Source organism: Ambystoma mexicanum, chromosome 13 (genome assembly GCF_040938575.1).
Source record: "Ambystoma mexicanum isolate Mex_15411 chromosome 13, UKY_AmexF1_1, whole genome shotgun sequence".
Classification (NCBI taxonomy): Eukaryota; Metazoa; Chordata; class Amphibia; order Caudata; family Ambystomatidae; genus Ambystoma; species Ambystoma mexicanum.
The window spans coordinates 545071480-545091379 of record NC_090938.1 but is presented as its reverse complement, the minus strand read 5'-3'; positions in this window follow the sequence as shown (position 1 = coordinate 545091379).

Genomic DNA, 19900 nt, shown 5'->3' with positions numbered 1-19900 from the left:
GACCAATTGAGACACATTGTGCTTTTTAGTATACACCCCTGATGAATTTCCCCTGACTGTGTGTGTATGATATGAGTGAGGAATGAAACATGTTGGGTTAAATGGGAGTGAAGTAGTGTGGAAGTTAGTAGTTATTTGAGTTGTATTATTATTTTTCCTAACCCCATTTTTGTGGTTAGGTTTATTAGTAATAAATTGATTTAGATATATTTGTGTTGATTGTAATTCCTGATTTTGTGGTTCCCTAGGTTTACATGCACACTTCTGTTTCCCGGTGTACTTACATTGTCACTGGTGTGATTTGGTTGTTTTTATGTTTTTTTCTTCTTTTTTTCCCCCTTTTTTCCTGTTTTACTGTATAAAAATGTATAATAGTTTTTAAGGATCATGCCAGCTTTGTATTAAATGTTGTACGATGCTATGTTGGCATTTTTAAGCTGTATATCTGCCATTGATGGCTTAATAAAATTAATATTGTATATTTGGTTCTATTTCCCTTGTGAAGTATTTATAATGCCCAGCATGTATGCTTCGATATATGTCCAATCGGGCACTCCTATTCTCGCCCTCTAGTTTGTGAGGTTGGACACGTGATACCGTGAGACTTTACTGAGGATCACTTTTTAGTTTTGATTTTTTATGTGTTCCTAAAGTTAGGGGGCGTTTTGGTCCTCAGTTAAATCCCCCCACCTCCCTTGTGTACCTTGTTGTTCTAGCACAGTCAATTGGCTGTGAGGTAGTTCACTTCATTATATGATTGGTCAATCCTTTACCGGGCTCTGTTGATCCTTTTTCCTTATCCCACCTTGCTCCTCTAGCTTGAGTAAGATGGCGTTGGAACGATGTAGAAGTTACAATGATGAGTATGTTACTGAACTGCTTAAAAAATCCTCGTTATTGGGAGGGACGGCAGATGTAACAGCTAATATTACAAAATGGGATGAACTTTCCCAGATTAAGAAAAGACTGATCCGTACGGAGCTTCACGGGTCTATTATGCTCGAATATCTTAGAAAGGGTATCCTGCCGCAGGGCCTGGTCGTTAGAAATGAACCGCGACTTTTCCTCGATAATAAAAACTTCATATTACAATGGAGCTATGTAGCCACTAAATGTGGAAGGGACTGGATGATTTTGATCATCGACACGGCTAATGAGATGTCAGAGAAAATCTTGATAGAGCTCTCGGCGCTGGAAGAAGAGATTAAAAAAGTAATCCCTCTTGACCTGTATAAAAAACAAGCTGAGTCCCTCCTAGCAGAAATGAATGCCTTCAAGGAAGATACCCTTAAAGATCGAGTAAGGAGATTGAACAAAGACATTCAGAATTTCACACACGACAAAGCATTTTATTATACAGCTGATGATTATAAACCAGACGACACCTCTAATCTATCAGTAATGGGTAACAAAAAACGGGTCACTTTTCGAAATACCTCGTTTAGTTCGAGTGATGGAAGTAATTATGGCGACCCCGGAACTACTCGAGGTGGCTCGAAACGAGGACAGAGCAATAGGCGAAACAACTACCGTGGGAGAAACAATGGAAACCGTGGGACTCGCGGGAACAGGGGCAGCAATACCTTACAAGCCCCTGGGTCTATCTCCTCTTCTTCTTCTTTTTTAGACCTGGGCCAAATGGGCTGGGAACCAGAGGCACGAGTGACAAGAAGTATGCAGGCCTTGTGGTGAACCTCTCTTCCCACCAACTCACAGACGATGAAACGTCAGTGTTAGAGAAGGGCATGGGGTTCGTATTTACGAACTTGCACAATGCGTTTCTCTTTCGACAAGAATTCTTTGCCTTCATGCGGAAAGTTCATTTAAAACAGTACTTCCAAGACAAACAATTTGAAAGTGACAATGGAACCACAGGACTTCATATAAAATCCAATTTTTGTGTACCCACTAGTGAGAGAACAGCCGAGGCAGTGGTCTTTGAAAGAAGAGTAATGCGTGATTTGAGGAATTTGGAGTCACAGGCGAAGAAGAGGTCTACTTTCCACAACATCAATAATCGTGAAAAGATAGCCACGAGGGATCTTTTGGAGAATAAAGCCATTATTATCCGCAAAGCAGATAAGGGAGGTGCAATAGTACTCCAGAATCGCGAATCGTATCTAGCAGAATGCTATAGACAACTTCTCGATTTACAGTGTTATACACCTTTACCAGGTGATCCCACGTTAGAATTACAACAACGGATCCGTTTGAAAGTTATGAAGGCTAAAGAACGTGGTTGGATCACAACGAAAGAGTCTGACTTCTTGAGCGCTGGGAAACCACAGATTCCGCAATTCTATACGCTGCCAAAGATCCACAAAAATATATCACCTCCACCAGGAAGGCCGATTGTCTCAGGGGTGAATTCAGTTCGAGAACCTCTTTCTAGGTTCACTGACTTCTTCCTCCAACCCCTTGTACGTAAAATGCAATCTTACGTACAGGACACGATACAAATGATCAATGAGGTCGAAAATCTAGCTTTTGATCCAAGCTGTGAATTATTAGTGGGTCTAGATGTTGTGGCGCTGTATACGAGTATACCCCAACAAGCCACATTAGAAATGCTGGAAGAACGCCTACTGTCCGAATACCCGGATTCTGCAGTGCCCATGTCATTTGTATTATGGTGCGCTGAAATGGCTCTCACTGAGAGCTATTTCCATTTCAACGGTGAGTACTTTAGGCAAATTCAGGGTACTGCAATGGGGGCCACCTTAGCACCGAGTGTGGCTAACCTCTATATGGAGCAGTTTGAAACCCACAAAATTTTATCTCCAGTCAATACCTTCAGACATAAGATTAGAACATGGAAAAGGTATATAGACGATATTTTCGTCATATGGAATGGGACTGTAGAAGAACTAGATGAGTTTTTCAAGTGGCTCAATGTACAAGATCAGTTTTTGAAGTTTACGATGAGTCATAGCAATACCGAACTTAACTTCTTAGACATTACAATAACATCGGACGTTATCACTCAGCTGCTCAGTGTTAAACCGTTCCACAAGAAAACTGACAAAAACTCCCTCTTACACTACGAGAGTTTTCATCCTAAGCACGTCAAAGATAATTTACCGCTGGGCCAGTTTTTACGTTTGAAAAGAAATAGTTCCTCTATATCTAACTTCAAAGAAGAAGCAGAGGGCCTCAGTAAAAGACTAATTGCAAGAGGCTATCCAGCTAAACTTACTTACCTTGCCAAAAAGCGAGCCTCTAACAACAATAGGCAAGCACTATTGGAATATAAAACTTATGCCAAGACCAAGGATGATGAGAAACTGGTATTTGTTAATACCTTTAGCCATTTTTCTAATCAGATTAAAAAGATCATGCTGAAAAATTGGAATGTCCTAGAGTCTGGGGAAAAACCACTTGAAAGACCTATAGTTGCGTTCAAAAGAAGTCGAAACCTAAAGGAATTAATCACACGTAATGACGTGAGCCTGAAAAATATAAAACAGAGCACACTCCCCGAGAAATGGGGCCTCCCGAAACTAGTCGGCCACTCAGCGTGTGGTCACTGTACATGTTGTAGCTCTACTTCTAGAAGCACAGAAGTGAATCTGGGATTGAAAACTCCGTGGCGACAAACACATTTCAGTAACTGCAACTCCACGATGCTCATCTACGTAATCTGGTGCCCATGTAACCGATTATACATTGGTAAAACGGAGTGAAAATTTTAAACGAGAATAGGTGAACATAAGAGTTGCATCAGGAATAGGATCCAGAATGCCCCCTTGGTAGACCATTGGGTAGAGTTCATACATAAAATAGAAGATTTACAGTGGAGTGTCCTCTGGAAAATCAACCCTTCTGGCGACATCAATCGAGATAAAGTAAGATTATTGCAAAAGGAACAACGTATGATTTTCCTCACAAAAAGCTCAGAAATAGGTCTCAATGAGAGACTCGACTGGCTAAATTAGGTTGGCATAGAGCATAAGATCTTAACACAACGATCCATTGTATGATTTGTAGCTACATGTTCGTAACAGCTTGCCCTAGGATGCGGCTCATGACCCCAGTTACCACCGGTGGGCTACTGTTGTTATTCCTTCATTCCTTTAGGACCGCCTGTGTCTAGTTATTCCGCACCTCCGCTATATTACTCTCATTCTCAGATTGCTTTTTTAGTTTATAAACAATAGAGTATTACCATGAATACCTTATGACTGCACTTCGGGGTGCTCGGGCCCATGTACCCGCGGATTCCCTGGGGGTTTTAGTTACCCTTATGAGGCAGGCTCCTTTAAAGTAAGGCAGAATTTTGTAAAGGCAATCATGTGCAAATGCTAATAAACATAGTTATTTCGAGGCAGGCCGGCGCTTTGGTTTTATATCCATCCTAATTAATTAAAATCAGTTGTTACCCTAGTGACAATACGAGGATTTTGTTCTAATTTGTTTAGAGGCGCTCTAGGGACAGGCTGTTATAATGTGGAATCGAAAACACTTAGCACTAAACGGGGACTACAAGTCCCTTCATTTTCTGAGTACTAGACGTCCATGGGCGTGACAGCGACCACAGCTGCCTTTAATTAAGTGAGGCGTACAGGTCATTGATGGACACGCCTATTTAAACGAAAGGGCCGAGCAGTGATTCTTCCCCGGGCCCAAAACCGACTAACACAACGTGACGAGACTGACACCGAATTGGGCTGCATTTCATCTGAAGACACGCTAGCAGCTCACGGGCCGTGTCGAAATGATGTCGACTCTGCAACGGTAAGTAACGTTTGTTGTGAGCCTGACTCCCACATCAGCTATACGCTGTGTGTGCTGACCTGTTAGTTAACTAAAACGGGGGAGGGCAACACATTGCATGCTTCCCCGTACGTAGAGGCTGCGGGTGCGCATTAATTGCTAATCCGTTGAAAAGACGGTAGACTTCTGTGCACAAGACTTTTTCGACGGTTGTATCTTCAACCTTTCACTACAAGTATGCTTGTTTATCCTCAGATCTAGATTTGAGCTCGCTATAGATAGTGCTCCCTAATTTAGGAATTATCTGGTGGTAGCTTATTTTCCAAGCATGTTTAGACTTACCGAATTGGACATATATATATGTTCTCTACCCTTGTAGACAGACTTGACTGGGTGGTGCAACACGGCAATTTCTCTCTCTACGCGTAGATATGCATTTGAGATATGCATAACGCTTTCAACTTAAGGTAAGACAGAGTGATCGTATGAATGCACTAACTTTCAGAGTAACAATAGTTTGGAAATAGTGTCAACAGCGCTCATCATTTTTTCTTCTCTTTTCCCTTTCCCAAAACGTAGTCTTATAGTTATCTATAAGCGCCATTACAGTGGAATTTGTGCAGTAAGCAGATAGATGATAATGCAAATTATCCAGACACTCATCACATAACTTCCTGTGTCGAAGTATTGTGCAAGCTACCGTAAGGTAAGCTATATGACGATCTAGATTTCTTTAACATCTTTCAATGATATGCTGGTGTACGAGTAACTAAGCCTTATAGAGAGGGCATTGCTCCACGTTTTTTTTTGATGTGAAGTGGAGATAATTTTCAATATTAAGAGTCCGGTTTTCGTTTGATCAGTCCTATAATCTGACAAGGTTGGAGCATTTGCTAGCTCCTCTGACTCTGTAACCTAAACAGTCTTATGAATGAGGGACTATAATGATTGGTCTTTCTTCCCTTGTCTGTCCACAGGTATCACGTGTCCTCTCTTCGCTGGAGAGCAGTCTGAACGTTATTCTAACTCCAAGAAATCAACTGCTGCCGTATCAGAGGTTCCAACAGTTTACCTCTGAAAAAATTGCTAAGTGTATGGGTCCAGGTGCCTTTACTAATGTGGTAACTGGTAAATAGGTGTGGAATATTTAATATTCATCTTAAGCATCTAGGTTGTGAGGTGGTAACCACAGTCCCGCCGTGCAAAACGACCAATTGAGACACATTGTGCTTTTTAGTATACACCCCTGATGAATTTCCCCTGACTGTGTGTGTATGATATGAGTGAGGAATGAAACATGTTGGGTTAAATGGGAGTGAAGTAGTGTGGAAGTTAGTAGTTATTTGAGTTGTATTATTATTTTTCCTAACCCCATTTTTGTGGTTAGGTTTATTAGTAATAAATTGATTTAGATATATTTGTGTTGATTGTAATTCCTGATTTTGTGGTTCCCTAGGTTTACATGCACACTTCTGTTTCCCGGTGTACTTACATTGTCACTGGTGTGATTTGGTTGTTTTTATGTTTTTTTCTTCTTTTTTCCCCCTTTTTTCCTGTTTTACTGTATAAAAATGTATAATAGTTTTTAAGGATCATGCCAGCTTTGTATTAAATGTTGTACGATGCTATGTTGGCATTTTTAAGCTGTATATCTGCCATTGATGGCTTAATAAAATTAATATTGTATATTTGGTTCTATTTCCCTTGTGAAGTATTTATAATGCCCAGCATGTATGCTTCGATATATGTCCAATCGGGCACTCCTATTCTCGCCCTCTAGTTTGTGAGGTTGGACACGTGATACCGTGAGACTTTACTGAGGATCACTTTTTAGTTTTGATTTTTTAGGTGTTCCTAAAGTTAGGGGGCGTTTTGGTCCTCAGTTAAATCCCCCCACCTCCCTTGTGTACCTTGTTGCCCCAGCAGACACACCAGTTTTTTAAGTCCTTTGAGCCCTTTCTCCTTTGTTCCGGACAGAGAAGTCACTCGTTACTCTGGGAGTGTGCGCCAGATGACGAATTGGCAGATCTAGTCAAACATGTTCTTAAGTTTGAGGTTAGGTGTATTTGACAGAGCTTTTCGACATCCAGATGGACATGATCTATGACAAAATGGCATACTAGGAAGCAATAAAAACCACCTTGAGTAGACCGACGCGTGCTCTTCGGGTGAAAGGTTCATCAGACGTAACCTGCCCAACGAGAAGGATGTTATACAGAAAGAAAGAGCTCTATGAGCAGCTACACTGTAGAGGGCCCTTTCTGCACCACCTCAGCATGGATGCCTCTTTCAGAAACTGTATAACTGGGAATGATGAACATTGGTATACAGAGTGACCGTCCTGTTCAATATAGCAGCTGATTCTACAGTTGAGTATAGGCATGGCAAGTGGAAGCACGGACCGTCAATATAAGGGAAGTGATCACCTGCCACTAAAGTGAAATTTAAAAACTCCAGTAATGCAAACTCCAATTTACAATTCCAAAATTTGAGAAAATAATGCAAAAAATAGGATTTTGTGGATTAGCGAACACAAGGGGTTTTACATTACGTTCAGACTGGTGTTTCATTTAAACATTTTGCATGCATTGTTGATAATATTGTCTGCTCACAAGTTAGTTGGCCTATTCTGCTTTAAGAACTAATTATGTTAGACCAGTTAGAAGAATAAATATCAATTGGAATAAATGTTTGAGCCCAGTTCGTGCAGACTAAGCATAGGCATGTTGGGCAAGAATTCACTCGTATCTCTGGCCCCATTAAAGAAAATCTTGAACGAGTGAGGGTAATCAAACTAAACTATCATAACTGGTGAAAGTATAATAGGTGCAAGCAGGCAAGAGAATGAAGGAGCAAGGCGTTTGGGCCTCATTACGAGGTTGCCTCCAAACCGGCAAGAAAATCCGGCACCCATGAATGGCCAATTCCCGGGGTATTCTGGCCCCCGGTAATTGCCCTTTCGCAGGTGCCAGTGCAGGAATATCCCCATTCCTATTTCAGCCCCATAGGGCTCAATGGGAATGGGGATGCCTGTAGCACCGGCACAGTTCATTACCGTGCCGGTGCTACAGGCTTGCTGTGCTCGCGGGTGCCTTTCATTCCGCCAGGTCAGACCAGGCGGAATGAAAGGCACCCGCGGCACAACTTGGAGTTTGCTGGTCCGGATACAATGGTACCGGTACCATTGTATCCGGACCGGCAAACTCATAATGAGGCCCTTTGATATCTTTCACCATCACGACGCAAGATATTTTTGGTACCCTGCAAATAATGATTACCATTAATAAAACTCCCAGCCGGCACCTATCTCAGAAAGTGACTGAGTGGATTAGTGCTACCTTTAATAGTAATCAAATGGACTCTTTAATAATTGGCAGTTGGTATTTAGTATTGAAGAAATTAAGCCCATTATAAACTAAAATAATCTAGAGCACCCAGGCCTGATGGCTTTTGTAACGCAGTAATTCAATGGGACCTGGGGGACATAAACCCTACCAACGAGAGTCGAGTCCTGACTCCGGGTGCCCCCAAAATGTTTGCCACTAGGAAATAGTGCTGCCTCTGCTCCCAGTTACATGGAGGAATGTGCACTTACTGGGGATAACATCCTTCAAATTAAGAGTCGAAGAGCTGCAATGCCCTTCGATATGTGGAAGGACTAACTGAACCTAGAGTGATAGGGACACAGGTGGAGAGGCGCTCCAAATAACGCCTCGATATGGGCAGATTGCCGGAGGAGGAACAGAGGACCGTAGAGGCGGCAGTAGGCGGACGCAGTGCGTGGCACGCCTACAAGGTACTGGGGGGCCAGTAACCAGGACATTGGCCTCGGATACCACAGATCTGTGGCCCTGAAGGTGTGGCTTGTGTCAAGTGAGCGGCGGGTCCCTGGCAAGCCGCAGAGATGAGAAGATCTGAGGGAAGGAGAGATGAGAACCGTGTGGAGCGATGCTGGACGGCAGGCCAAAGCGCACTCTTAGTAATCAGAATGTGCAGTGAGACTGGCCTTACAAGTGGGTCATGGTCGTGAGGGCCCACACCTCCCGTCATGGTCGTGAGGGCCCACACCTCCCCCTCCCCTTGAAAGTTGAAGAGAGGGCAGCATCCAGGGCCAGACGCCATAGCCCAGATACCGAGTAGGTGGTGCCGAGAGAGGGAGCATCCCACTTTTGCTCCTACATACCCTGAGGTCCTGGGGCTTTGGTCTCCTGGCACTGTATGGCCCAGTGTGAAACCGAGAGGGGCCTCCTTGGTTCCTTCCCAATTGGGGGTGTGCTTTCTCTATTGCTACGGCACAGTTATGGAACAAGCTGCCAGTTGCATTGAAAAAAATGTCTAACCATTTGGCCTTTAGGAAGGCTCTTAAAACACATCTTTTATAACCTTAGTGGCTGATGGCCGTCCTCCAGGCTTCTTTTCTTCCTCTCCAGCACCATGATGCCTTCGGGTGACCGTGCACTATATAAGAAGTCTTAACATAACATAACTCTGACTACTACTGTGAGGCCTTCACCTGAGAGGAATCCCTACTACCTGAAGGCACCATTGACTTAAAAACCCAACACCAGCGCCTGCTGGAAGTGGACCTGACTGACCAGGGGTGGCACTGAAGAGTCTGGATAGGTCACTGTCTGCACCCAACTTATCCACATCTGTCTGCTGCTAGGACGCCTGGTGCGTTCATCATGCTTTGTGGAGCTCAGTCTCTCTTCCCTCTGTCTTTCCATCTCTCTGCCTTCATCCATGGTGCTCTCCATCTCACCTATTTGCTCCGACTGCTACTTCGGTGTATCCTACCTCCCTCTCGAAGCCTGGAAAGAAAACGTTCAAAAATAATCGCCTGGTCTCCAATCCAGGCCTGCCCATCACGAACACCTTGGTCAGTGTGTCTTCCAAGCAGACTGTCACTGACATCCTCTTTGTCACCCCCTTCCCCTACCTATGGACTCCACATATGGTCTCTGTCCTCTCCCATTAATGGAGGCACTAGATGGATATTTCTCAACTGGCTTCTCATCCTCTAGGTACATCATTAGGGTCTATCACAACGGCACTGGGCTCTCAGCCCAACCTTCTCCTTCTCATAGGCGACTCCCGCCTGTCATCAACTTCCTCCCTACTCCGGCCATTCCTCTGGTGGTCCCCCCCTCCCCCTCCAATGGGCATACCACATTCCTGTACGCTCCTCGGAAGACCTTAACCAGGTCCATCTAGCTATCCTCAACTCTTGCTCTGCCGTCAAACATGCTTCTGATATCCATCTTCTTCTCAGAGACTTTGACCTTGATGTTCTTGGCCTCACTAAGACGTGTTCACTGACAGCTCTGTCACTGCTTATGACACTCTCCTCCCTGAGGGCCACAAGATCCTCTCTAAGCCCAGGCCTAACCGGTCTGAAGGCATAGTCGCCTTGATCTTCCCTAAATGGATCCCTGCTGCCATCATGCCTCGTCTGCAGGCTTAGTGTTTCCCCAACTCTCTCGCCACCAGGATTCTGTCTCCCTCTTCCTCTGAGTGATCCAACCTCACCACTTTTCATCTTGCCTCTACCTCCAAACATATCCTCCTCTGTGACTTCAATAACCATCTTGATTCTACCAAGGCGGCCACTGGACTCTTCCTCAACCTGTGACGTTCTTTCCCTCACCATTTATCCCTCCAATCTGACACGCTCTGCTGGACATACCTTGGATGCTCTCAACTCATCTGACAATCCCATCTCCAACCCTCTCACTACACCTCTCCCTTGGTCTGACCATTCCCTCTGGTCTTCTTATCTGGATGTCTTGTGTCCCCCTGCTAAGCCACTGCCTGTCTCCTTCTCTGTCACTCGACCAATGAAGTGAGTGGCAGTTGCTGCTTTTGCCGGCACTTTCATTTCCACTCCTGCCACAGACGCCCACGCTGACCCAGCTCTTGCTAATCTCCACCTCTCTGTAAACAACACCCTAGATATCCTTGCCACCACCCCCCCCCCGTTATGAGAATCCGAATGAAGCCTGGCGCAACACCTGGTACGACTCTGACCTAGCCTCCCTGAAATGCAAGTGCAGACTGGCTGAGAGGAAGTGGCAGACATCAGACACACCCTCTGACAAACTGGCACGTCGCCTGCTCCTAAGGCAATGCAGACCAAGATTTGGGCTCATATCCAAGTCTGCATCTCAGGCCACTAACAACTCTGGCGCATGGTTTAAAATCTGCAAGGAACTGGTCTATCCTTCTGCAGTCTCCACATCTCCCCTGCCATCCTTGACCCTCTATACCTCACTGGCCCACCCTCCCACTTCCTTTACAAAACTCAAGCCATTCTGTCCTCACCCTACTCCACACCCCTCCTCAGCTCTCATGCCTCTTGGTCCCCCTCCCCTACTTCTCTCCTCTATCTCGTCCATTGCACTGGTCTCCTCCAGTTTCTCCCCTGCTCCTCCAGAACTATCAAGGACAACATTGCCAGCCTGGCGCCTTTCCTGGCTGATTTCTGCAACCACTCCTTTCAAGAACTCCCTTGTGTATCCCCTCCTAAAATAGCCCTCTTCTGCTATGCTAATTACCACCCTATCTTCATTACCCCCTTCCTGGGTAAACTCCGGGAGAAGCTGGCCATCTCCCAACTGATCCAACACATGAAATCTGTCAGTTGTCCACATAACCACCAAACTGGCATCAGAGCAGCCAGAGGCATGGAAGCTGCTCTACTGGAAGACTCAAATCTTGACTCCAACTCTCCAACCACTCTTATCCTCCTTGATCTTTCCTCTGCCTTCAACAGGGTCAATCATGCCACCCTGACAAATCGGCCCTGTGACACCCTTGGCATCACAGGCCTGGTATTGGACTGGTTGACATCCTTCCCCTCTGACCGACTTTCCCCTTTCCAATTGGGCCATTTTCTTCCCCATCACACTCTCTACCTGCGATATCCCTCAAGCCTCTATCCTCTCACCTTGGCTTTTCAACATCTACCTTGCCCCTTTGGCCCACACAATCTCTTCCTTCTCTCCTCACTTCCAGTGTTGTTATACAGACAACACACAGCTCTCCTTCAAGCTTTTCTCCCCTCCCCCGACTGTCTGACTGCTATGCAGACATGGTGCACTGCTAACGATCTCTGCCTTAATGTCAGTAAGACCAAGATACTTCTCATCAGGACCCCCTGCTCCCACCTTCCCTCCCACTGGCCGCTCTCTAGGGGTCCCTCCCCTCACTCTCTTGTGAGGCAAAAAATGTTAATGCCATCTTTGATTCCTCACCTGGTATTGTGGACCTTGCCAAGAAGGCCCAGTATCAGCTTCACCTTGTCAGAGGCATTCTCCCTTTACTCACCTTCCCCCAGAAACTCATTGTCTCCAGAGCTCTGGTCCTCTTTAGGCTTGACTACTGCAACAGCCTCTTCCTTCATCCTCCCTTTGCCCCTTCAACTAATCCAGAATAGGATGGCAAGACTTATCCTTGGCCTCAACCCCAGGGACCACATCGCTCCAGCCCCAATTTCTATCCACTGGCTCCTGGTTGCTATTAGGATCAAATTCAAGACCCTCTGCATCAGCCACAAGGCTTTCTGGGGCCTGGGACTCTGCTACATCCAACTCTCTTTCCCCAAATACCTCCCCGCAGTCAGGTAGCTCCAACTCTCTGCAAATCAGATGCTTCTCTAAGCAAAGAGTGGGGGGTGATCTCTATCCGCAGGAGCCTCCCTATGGAATGGTCTCCCTGCCCTGTCAGGCTTGAGCTAGAAGTCAAGTTCCAAAAGCTGTCCAAGACTCCTTTTCTCCTCCTCCTTCACTCTTCCCCTCCCAACACCTTCTTTCTGCCACAGTGACTGGCAGCCTGGTTCCCTCGGAATACTACAGTACTCCCGCCCACCCACCCTTCCACGCACTTAACAAGCTGGCCCTCGCCTCTGCTATCTCCGGCACTTCCCTCCCCTTAGTACTTGCACCTCACCTCTTTCCTAGTTTTCCTTCTTCCCAACTCAGCACTTCGCTCTTGCGCATTCCGGCAGTCCCCCCCACCCCACGCACCTCGTTCTGCACTTTCACGATCCAAATGTCCCAAGACCTAGTATGACCTTTATTTTATCTTTGTCCTAGTCCCCCCCCCCCCCCCCTCCAACCCTCTCCCTTCTTTTGGTCTTGTGGCACCTTGAAACACCATTTGCTGTATAGGCGCATTACAAATTATCAATTAATAAACTGGGCAGGGGTGCGGTTTCATTTATTCACGTTCACCCACATAGAAGCATTCTAATGCCCAGAGTATAACAACAACCAAGGCAACTATAGACTATTTGCAATGGTCGACCGACTTTCCAAACTTGTTTAAGGGACTGGTCATCCAACTGTTGATAACCTAATTTTAGCCTGTGTTGCAGAAGGTCTCAATACAAAGCACTTTCTCAGTGACATTTGTCAATTTTTCTTCTGAATTTTATTAGTCAATCAAAATAGATTTTGCAACAAATCACTTGTGTGGGGTATGAATCGGGGCTGATCTTGTATGTCGATAGCTCTACACGAGTCAACAAGGGTGTGCTTTGTGGCATTAACTAGGGATGCAGTTTGTCAACATCATTTAATTTATATTTTGCAGACTTCCCAAACCGATAAAAGTTAAGGCCTTTCTTCTCCCACCGACCTACATTGGTCTATGCTGACGATTGCATTATAAGAAATTATCCCAATTGGCCTTCAAAGACAGCTGTTTGCTTTTCAAAAATGTGCCATAGAGAATGAGTTGGAGAGGGAGCGCATTCAGCCAATTCTCCAGCATTGGTATCTTTCATAGATTTGCATGCTGTGAATACTCCCCGTCGTCAGGCTGGGAATCCTCAGAAACATCAAGCAGTTTACCTTCAGTCACTTTTGTGCTCTATCATAGTCATCTTGGGTCATACTGCTTGCAGCCAATAGGAACACCGCCCCTGTCGGCCGTCTTCAGATTTGGCAGCGCATGTGAGTGGCAGGAAGAGTCGAAAAACGAGCCATGCGAGGTAGTTGGGAGGTTCACATGTGAATCTATGAAAGATACCAATGCTGTTAAATGTTAATGTTAAAGGACATTTGTACCGCGCACTATCACCACCGGAGTGGTCCCCTGGCGCTCTGGCGGCTCTGAAAGAGGGAGGGCGGGTGAGTTAGTGGGTGGAGGCTGGAAAAGTGCAAGAGAGCAGTGATGTTCTGTTGGCAGCCTCAGCCCTTTGGGTCCGTCGGCTGGGCTTGGGGTGTATGCGGCCGGTAGTCGTTGTGTACTGATGTGCGAGTCTATGTGTGTTTATTGTTTTGTTGTTGCAGTGTAGTGAAGTTTGTGCGGTTTGTTGTGCTGGAGGTTTGTGTTTGGTTTGGAGTTTGAGCGGTGTATGCAGAGAAGGAAATTGTTAGTGGTATCGGTTAGTTGGCATCTCTATCCTGGGTTGACCAGTTGGGCTCACGTAATCTCGCTCGATGGGGTGCTTGGGCACCATGTGCCTCTGGAGGTTCGTGCTCGTTTTTTTTTTTAATTCGAGGCCCCTTGAGCATCTCGCTGCTTCTTCCGCCCGTTCCTTCATCAACGTTGCATGTTCCTCAACCCCACCCACATGGCTAGTGTACCTGCCAGTGTCCATATCTCAGTTAGTGCGGTGATTGCTGGTATCTCGCCAGTTACACAACCCAGTGGTACCTAGTTGTAGCTATAGGGCGGTAGGGGATGGTAAGGATTGGCTGGGGTTGTTGCCTCCGTCTCCGTGGGTCTTGCATGTGCACCACTCTGTCTGGCGTCATCCCTCTCGGTGCCCTGAGTACTTATCAGTCGGTTCTGGGGCTTGTCAATGTCCTTTCCCGTTTAGTCATCTGTCTTACTGATGCTTCGGTTTTAGACTCTGGTATAGAAGAGCAATGTTTTTAGTAATTTTCTGAATTTAAGGTGATCTTTGATGTTCCTTATTTCTTTTGGGATGTTGTTCCAGGTTTTTGCGGCTGGGTGGTAGAAGACGGTGCCTCCAAATTTTTCTTGATGTAAGGTTTTAGTTCAAGGCGGATTTCGTTGGTTGATCTGAGGGGTCTCGTTGGCTTGTAGATTATTTTCTTTTGAAGGAATTCTGCTCCTTGTCCGCAGATTGCCCTGTGCGTTATGCACATTGTTTTGAAGGTGATACAGTGTTTTACTGGGAGCCAGTGTAGTGTTTTTAGGGCATGGGTGATGTGGTCTCTTCTGGATAGTTTGAGGAGTAGTCTGGCTGCTGTGTTTTGGATCTGTTGTAGCTTCTTTAGTAGGTATTCTGGTATTCCTAGGTAGAGGCTGTTTGCATAGTCGATACTTGACATGATGAGGCTGACGATAGTGAGTGTTTTGTGTGTGAAGGAGAGGAAAGGTAGTATTTTTCTTGCCGTGTGGAGGAGGAGGAAGAAGCATTTCTTGACTGTTGCGTTTATTTGCGGCTCTAAGGTTAGGGTGTTGTCCATCAGGACTCCCAGATTTTTTACTACCTTAGATGGTGATGGTGCGATTCCCATTTCCGTTGGCCACAGGATGGCGGTTTCCTTCTCTTGGTCTTTAGATATGATCATGATTTCTGTTTTTCCTGGTTTGATTTTCAGGTTGTTGGTATTCATCCAGTTGTAGACTTCTTTTAGACAGTCGGTTAGGTTTGAATGATCGGCTTGGGTGTCTTTGATTTTGTAGATGATTTGAGTATCGTCTGCGTAGTTGTAGCATGTGATGTTGTGTTTCTTGAAGATTCTGATAACTGGGGTTTGGTAGATGTTGAAGTACAGTGGTGATGGTGAGGATCCTTGTGGCACTCCACAATCGTTAACTCGTGGGGCGGATTTGAAGGGTTTAATCCAGACCGTTTCTGTTCTGTCTGCTAGGAATGATTTAGTCCATCATAGCGCTGTGTCGGTTATGCCTATGTCTTCTAGTCTTTTGGTTAGGGTGTCATGGCTAACTGTGTTGAAGGCTGCAGAAGGGTCGAGCAGAATAAGGGCTGATGTTGTGTTGGAGTCTGCGTTTGTTTTTAGGTCATCCCAGATCGATAGTAGTGCTGTTTCTGTACCTCTTGTGGGTCTGAAGCCGACTTGAGCTTGGTCTAGCAGTTGGTGTTTTTCAATGTATTCTTGCGTTAGTTTGTATACGTAGGTTTCGAGGAGTTTTGCCGGGTAGGGGATGTTAGAGATAGGTCTGTAGTTGGAGAGGTCATCTACGTCGCCGCTTGTGTTTTTCAGAAGTGGTTTGATGTAGGCTGATTTAAAGATCCTTGGTACGGTGCCTGTTGCTAGCGATAGATTTAGAAGGTTTCTGTAGTATTCTGCTGGCGTTCCTTGTGCGAGGATTGATTTGTAGATGTCCTGGGGACAGGAATCCATCAGTGAACCCGCTTTAATGCTGTGTTTTACCAGTATTGCGAATGCCTCTGCAGGAAAGTTATTGAGTTTGTGTTGTGGTTCTGAGGTAGGCTCGTTTTGTTGTATGTTGCTGTTGGATGGCCTCTGTTGGATGGTTTGTCGGATGTCATTGATTTTTTTTTTTTAAGTGGTCTGCAAGGTCATTGCAGAGTTTTTCCGAGGGGGTTGGTGTGTTGTCACAGCCTGGTGGGTTTCTGATTTCTTTAATGATGTGAAACATTTCTTTTTGTGTGTTGGTGGCCTTTGTGATTCTGTCATCATAGTGCCTTCTTTTTGCCTTTAGGATTTACTTCTGGAAGTGTTTTTTTTGTCTTGGTTGTAATGTTTTCTCCATTCAAGTTCCATCTTTCTGTTTTCCTTTTTCATGGTGCTTAAACCACTTAGCCATTGCTCTCTTTTTTGATGGTGTAAATGGTTTTTCCGGGGCTATCTTGCCAATTGTATCTGCAATCCATTTGTGTAATATCTCTGCTTTCCCGTCTAGGGTAGCGAGTTCTAGTTCTGTTGTTGAGGGTTTGGTTAACTCCAGTTGTTCGAAGAGGTTGCTTTCTTTGACGTCTTTCCAGTTTCTTTTTGCGGTGGGTGAGAGTTTAGGGGGTTTGATTGAAACTGGCGTAGGCAGAGTGATTACGAATGGGATAAAGAGATGGTCGCTCCATAGTATTTGAATTGGTGGTGCCGTGGTGATGAGTTTTTCCTCAGCGAAAATTGCGTCCAGAGTGTGTCCTGCCGAGTGTGTTGCCCCTTTCACTAGTTGTCGTAGTTTCATGGTGGTGAGTTGTTCAGTTAGTGAGTTTTGGGAGTTGGTGCGATTGTCTTCGAACCAGATGTTGAAGTCCCCCAGTATGATTAGGTGTTCGTGGTTGATGGCTATGTTGGTGATGGCTTCTATGAAGTTGTCGACGAAGGATGCATCATAAATTGGAGGTCTGTACACCAGGATGAATGTGATATTGGTTTTTGGGCTCGCTGTTAGGTGTATGACCATGGATTTGCAGTTGAGGATGTTGAGTGGTTCGTCTGTTCTTATTTTAAGGTGTTCTTTGAAAGCTATCGCGATGCCTCCTCCTCTTTTGTTTTTCCTGTTTGTTTGAAGGCATTTGAAGTTTGCTGGAAGGCAGCTTTGGAGTGTGATTTTGTAGTTGTCGTCCAGCTAAGTTTCTGTGATGAATAGGATGTCAATACCATTGTCATCGAGTAGGTCGAAGATCTCTGTAGAGTGTTTTGACATGGATCTTGCGTTTATTAGATTGCAGTGTAGTTTGGAGGTGTGGTTTAGTTTGGCTTTTCTTGTTAGGGTCGCCTTCTGATCTTGTTGAGGTGTAGGTTTCGGGTTGTCAGCGTCCTCGAAAAGTTCTTCTAGGTTTTGTCTTGGGTTTAGGTTTTCATCAAGTTCGTCTCCCAGGGGTTGCGGTTGTCGATCGGAGGGTCTTCTAGCTTTGGTGATGTAAGGTGTTATCGCTTCGGTCGTGCGTTTGTTGTTTCTGGTAGTGTTCATCCTTCTTCGTGATTTAGTTAGGTTGTTTAATGTTGCTGCTTCTGACGTTGCGTTGGTTCGGTCTGGTGAGCCGTTCTCAGCGAGGTATGGAGTTAGGTAGAGGGATTTGTCTCTTCTCTGAAAGTTGGTTCGGTTTTTGGTCCTGTTTGTGGGGGTGTGTTCTGTTGTTGTGGTTCTTAGTTGCAGTTCTGGAGTGTTTGTTCTTTCTTCTCTTCTTTCCCTCTGGGTGGGTCGTTTGCGCGGCATTCTACGATTTCGAATTGTTTAATCTTTAAGATGAGTTGACTGAACTGTCCATTTGGTTCTGTTTTGTCTGGTTGTCTTGTGGTGTAGTACTTGGTGTGGATGCTGTCCTCTGCTGGTTTTAGACTTTGGCTGTAGTTGGTATTTCCAGCTGATGTTGCCTATACGTTCAGTCGCTGTCTTGGTGGGGGTAGGGGAGGTGGTTAACGGTTGTATAGTTGGGTGTTGGCGGTGGCGTTCTTAAGTCTGTGTCTCCCTGAACGTGGTCCACCATGGTGAGTTAGCCATGTGTGTTTAGGAGGGACATGCACCGGCTGTGGAGTGACTTTGAGGCAGAACCCCAGCAGAACTGGAGACCTGTATAGTGGGAGAGAGGGCTATCAATGCAATCTGAGTATCATATAGTGCAATTTGGGGCCCTAACCCCAGCTAGACTTGAGAGACCTGTACAGTGGGAGAAAGGCCTATCAGTGCAATCTGAGTATCATACAGTGCAATTTGGGAACAGAATCCCAGCTAGACTTGAGAGATCTGTATAGTGGGAGAGAGGTCTATCAAAGCAATCTGAGCATCGCATAGTGCAATTTGGGGACAGAACCCCATCTAAACGAGACCTGTATAGTGGGAGAGAGGCCTATCAAAGCAATCTGAGCATCACACATTGCAATTTGGGGGCAGAACCCCAGCTAAACTTGAGAGACCTGTATAGTGGGAGAAAGGCCTATCAATGCAATCTGAGTATCATACAGTGCAATTTGGGAACATAATCCCAGCTAGACGAGAGACCCGTATAGTGGGAGAGAGGCCTATCAATGCAATCTGGGTATCATACAGTGCAATTTGGGGCCAGAACCCCAGCTAGACCCGAGAGACCTATATTGTGGGAGAGAGGCCTATCAATGCAATCTGAGTATCATACAGTGCAATTTGGGGCCATAACCCCAGCTAGACTTGAGAGACCTGTAAAGTGGGAGAAAGGCCCATCAATGCAATCTGAGTATCATATTGTGCAATTTGGGGCCATTCCCCAGCTAGACTCGAGAGACCTATATAGTGGGGGAGAGAGAGGCCTATCATGCAATCTGAGTATCATATAGTGCAATTTGGGGCCATAACCCCAGCTAGACTCGAGAGACCTGTATAGTGGGAGAAAGGCCTATCAATGCAATCTGAGTTTCATACAGTGCAATTTGGGAACAGAATCCCAGCTAGATTTGAGAGACCTGTATAGTGGGAGAGAGGCCTATCAATGCAATCTGAGTATCATGCAGTGCAATTTGGGGACAGAACCCCAGCTAAATTTGAGAGACCTGTACAGTGGGAGAGAGGCCTATTAATGCAATCCGAGTATCACACAGTGCAATTTGGAGACAGAACCCCAGCTGAACGAGACCTGTATAGTGGGAGACCTATCAAAGCAATCTGAGTATCATACAGTGAAATTTGGGGGCAGTACCCCCGCCAGACCTGAGAGACCTTTATGATTGGAAGAGAGGCTCAACATCATAGTCCAAGTAACTTAAGGTGCAACCTGGGGGACAAAGCCCAGGTTAAACTTGAGAGACCTATGTAGTGGGAGAGGGGCCTATCAATTCAGTCTGAGAATCGTACAGTGTGATTTGGGGACAGAGCCCCAGCTAGACTTGAGAGACCTGTATAGTGGGAGAGAGGCCTATCAATGCAGTCTGAGAATCATACAGTGTGATTTGGGGACAGAGCCCCAGCTAGACTTGAGAGACCTGTATAGTGGGAGAGAGGCCTATCAATGCAATCTGGGTATCGTACAGTGCAATTTGGAGACAGAACTCCAGCTAAACTTCAGAGACCTGTAAAGTGGAGAGAGGTCTATTGAAGCAGTCTGAGTATCCTACAGTGCAATATGGAGACAAGAACCCCAGCTAGACAAGAGACCTGCAAAGGTCTGTACAGAGCAGTGGCTCAGCGTCTGGGGCAGAGTGGTTGCTCTGCTCCTGACCCAGGCCACTCCTACCTTACTGGTCCTTGTAGTCGATGGTTGACGGCTGGACACTGCTTCCCCTGCAGACACCTGTCGGCGCTTCCC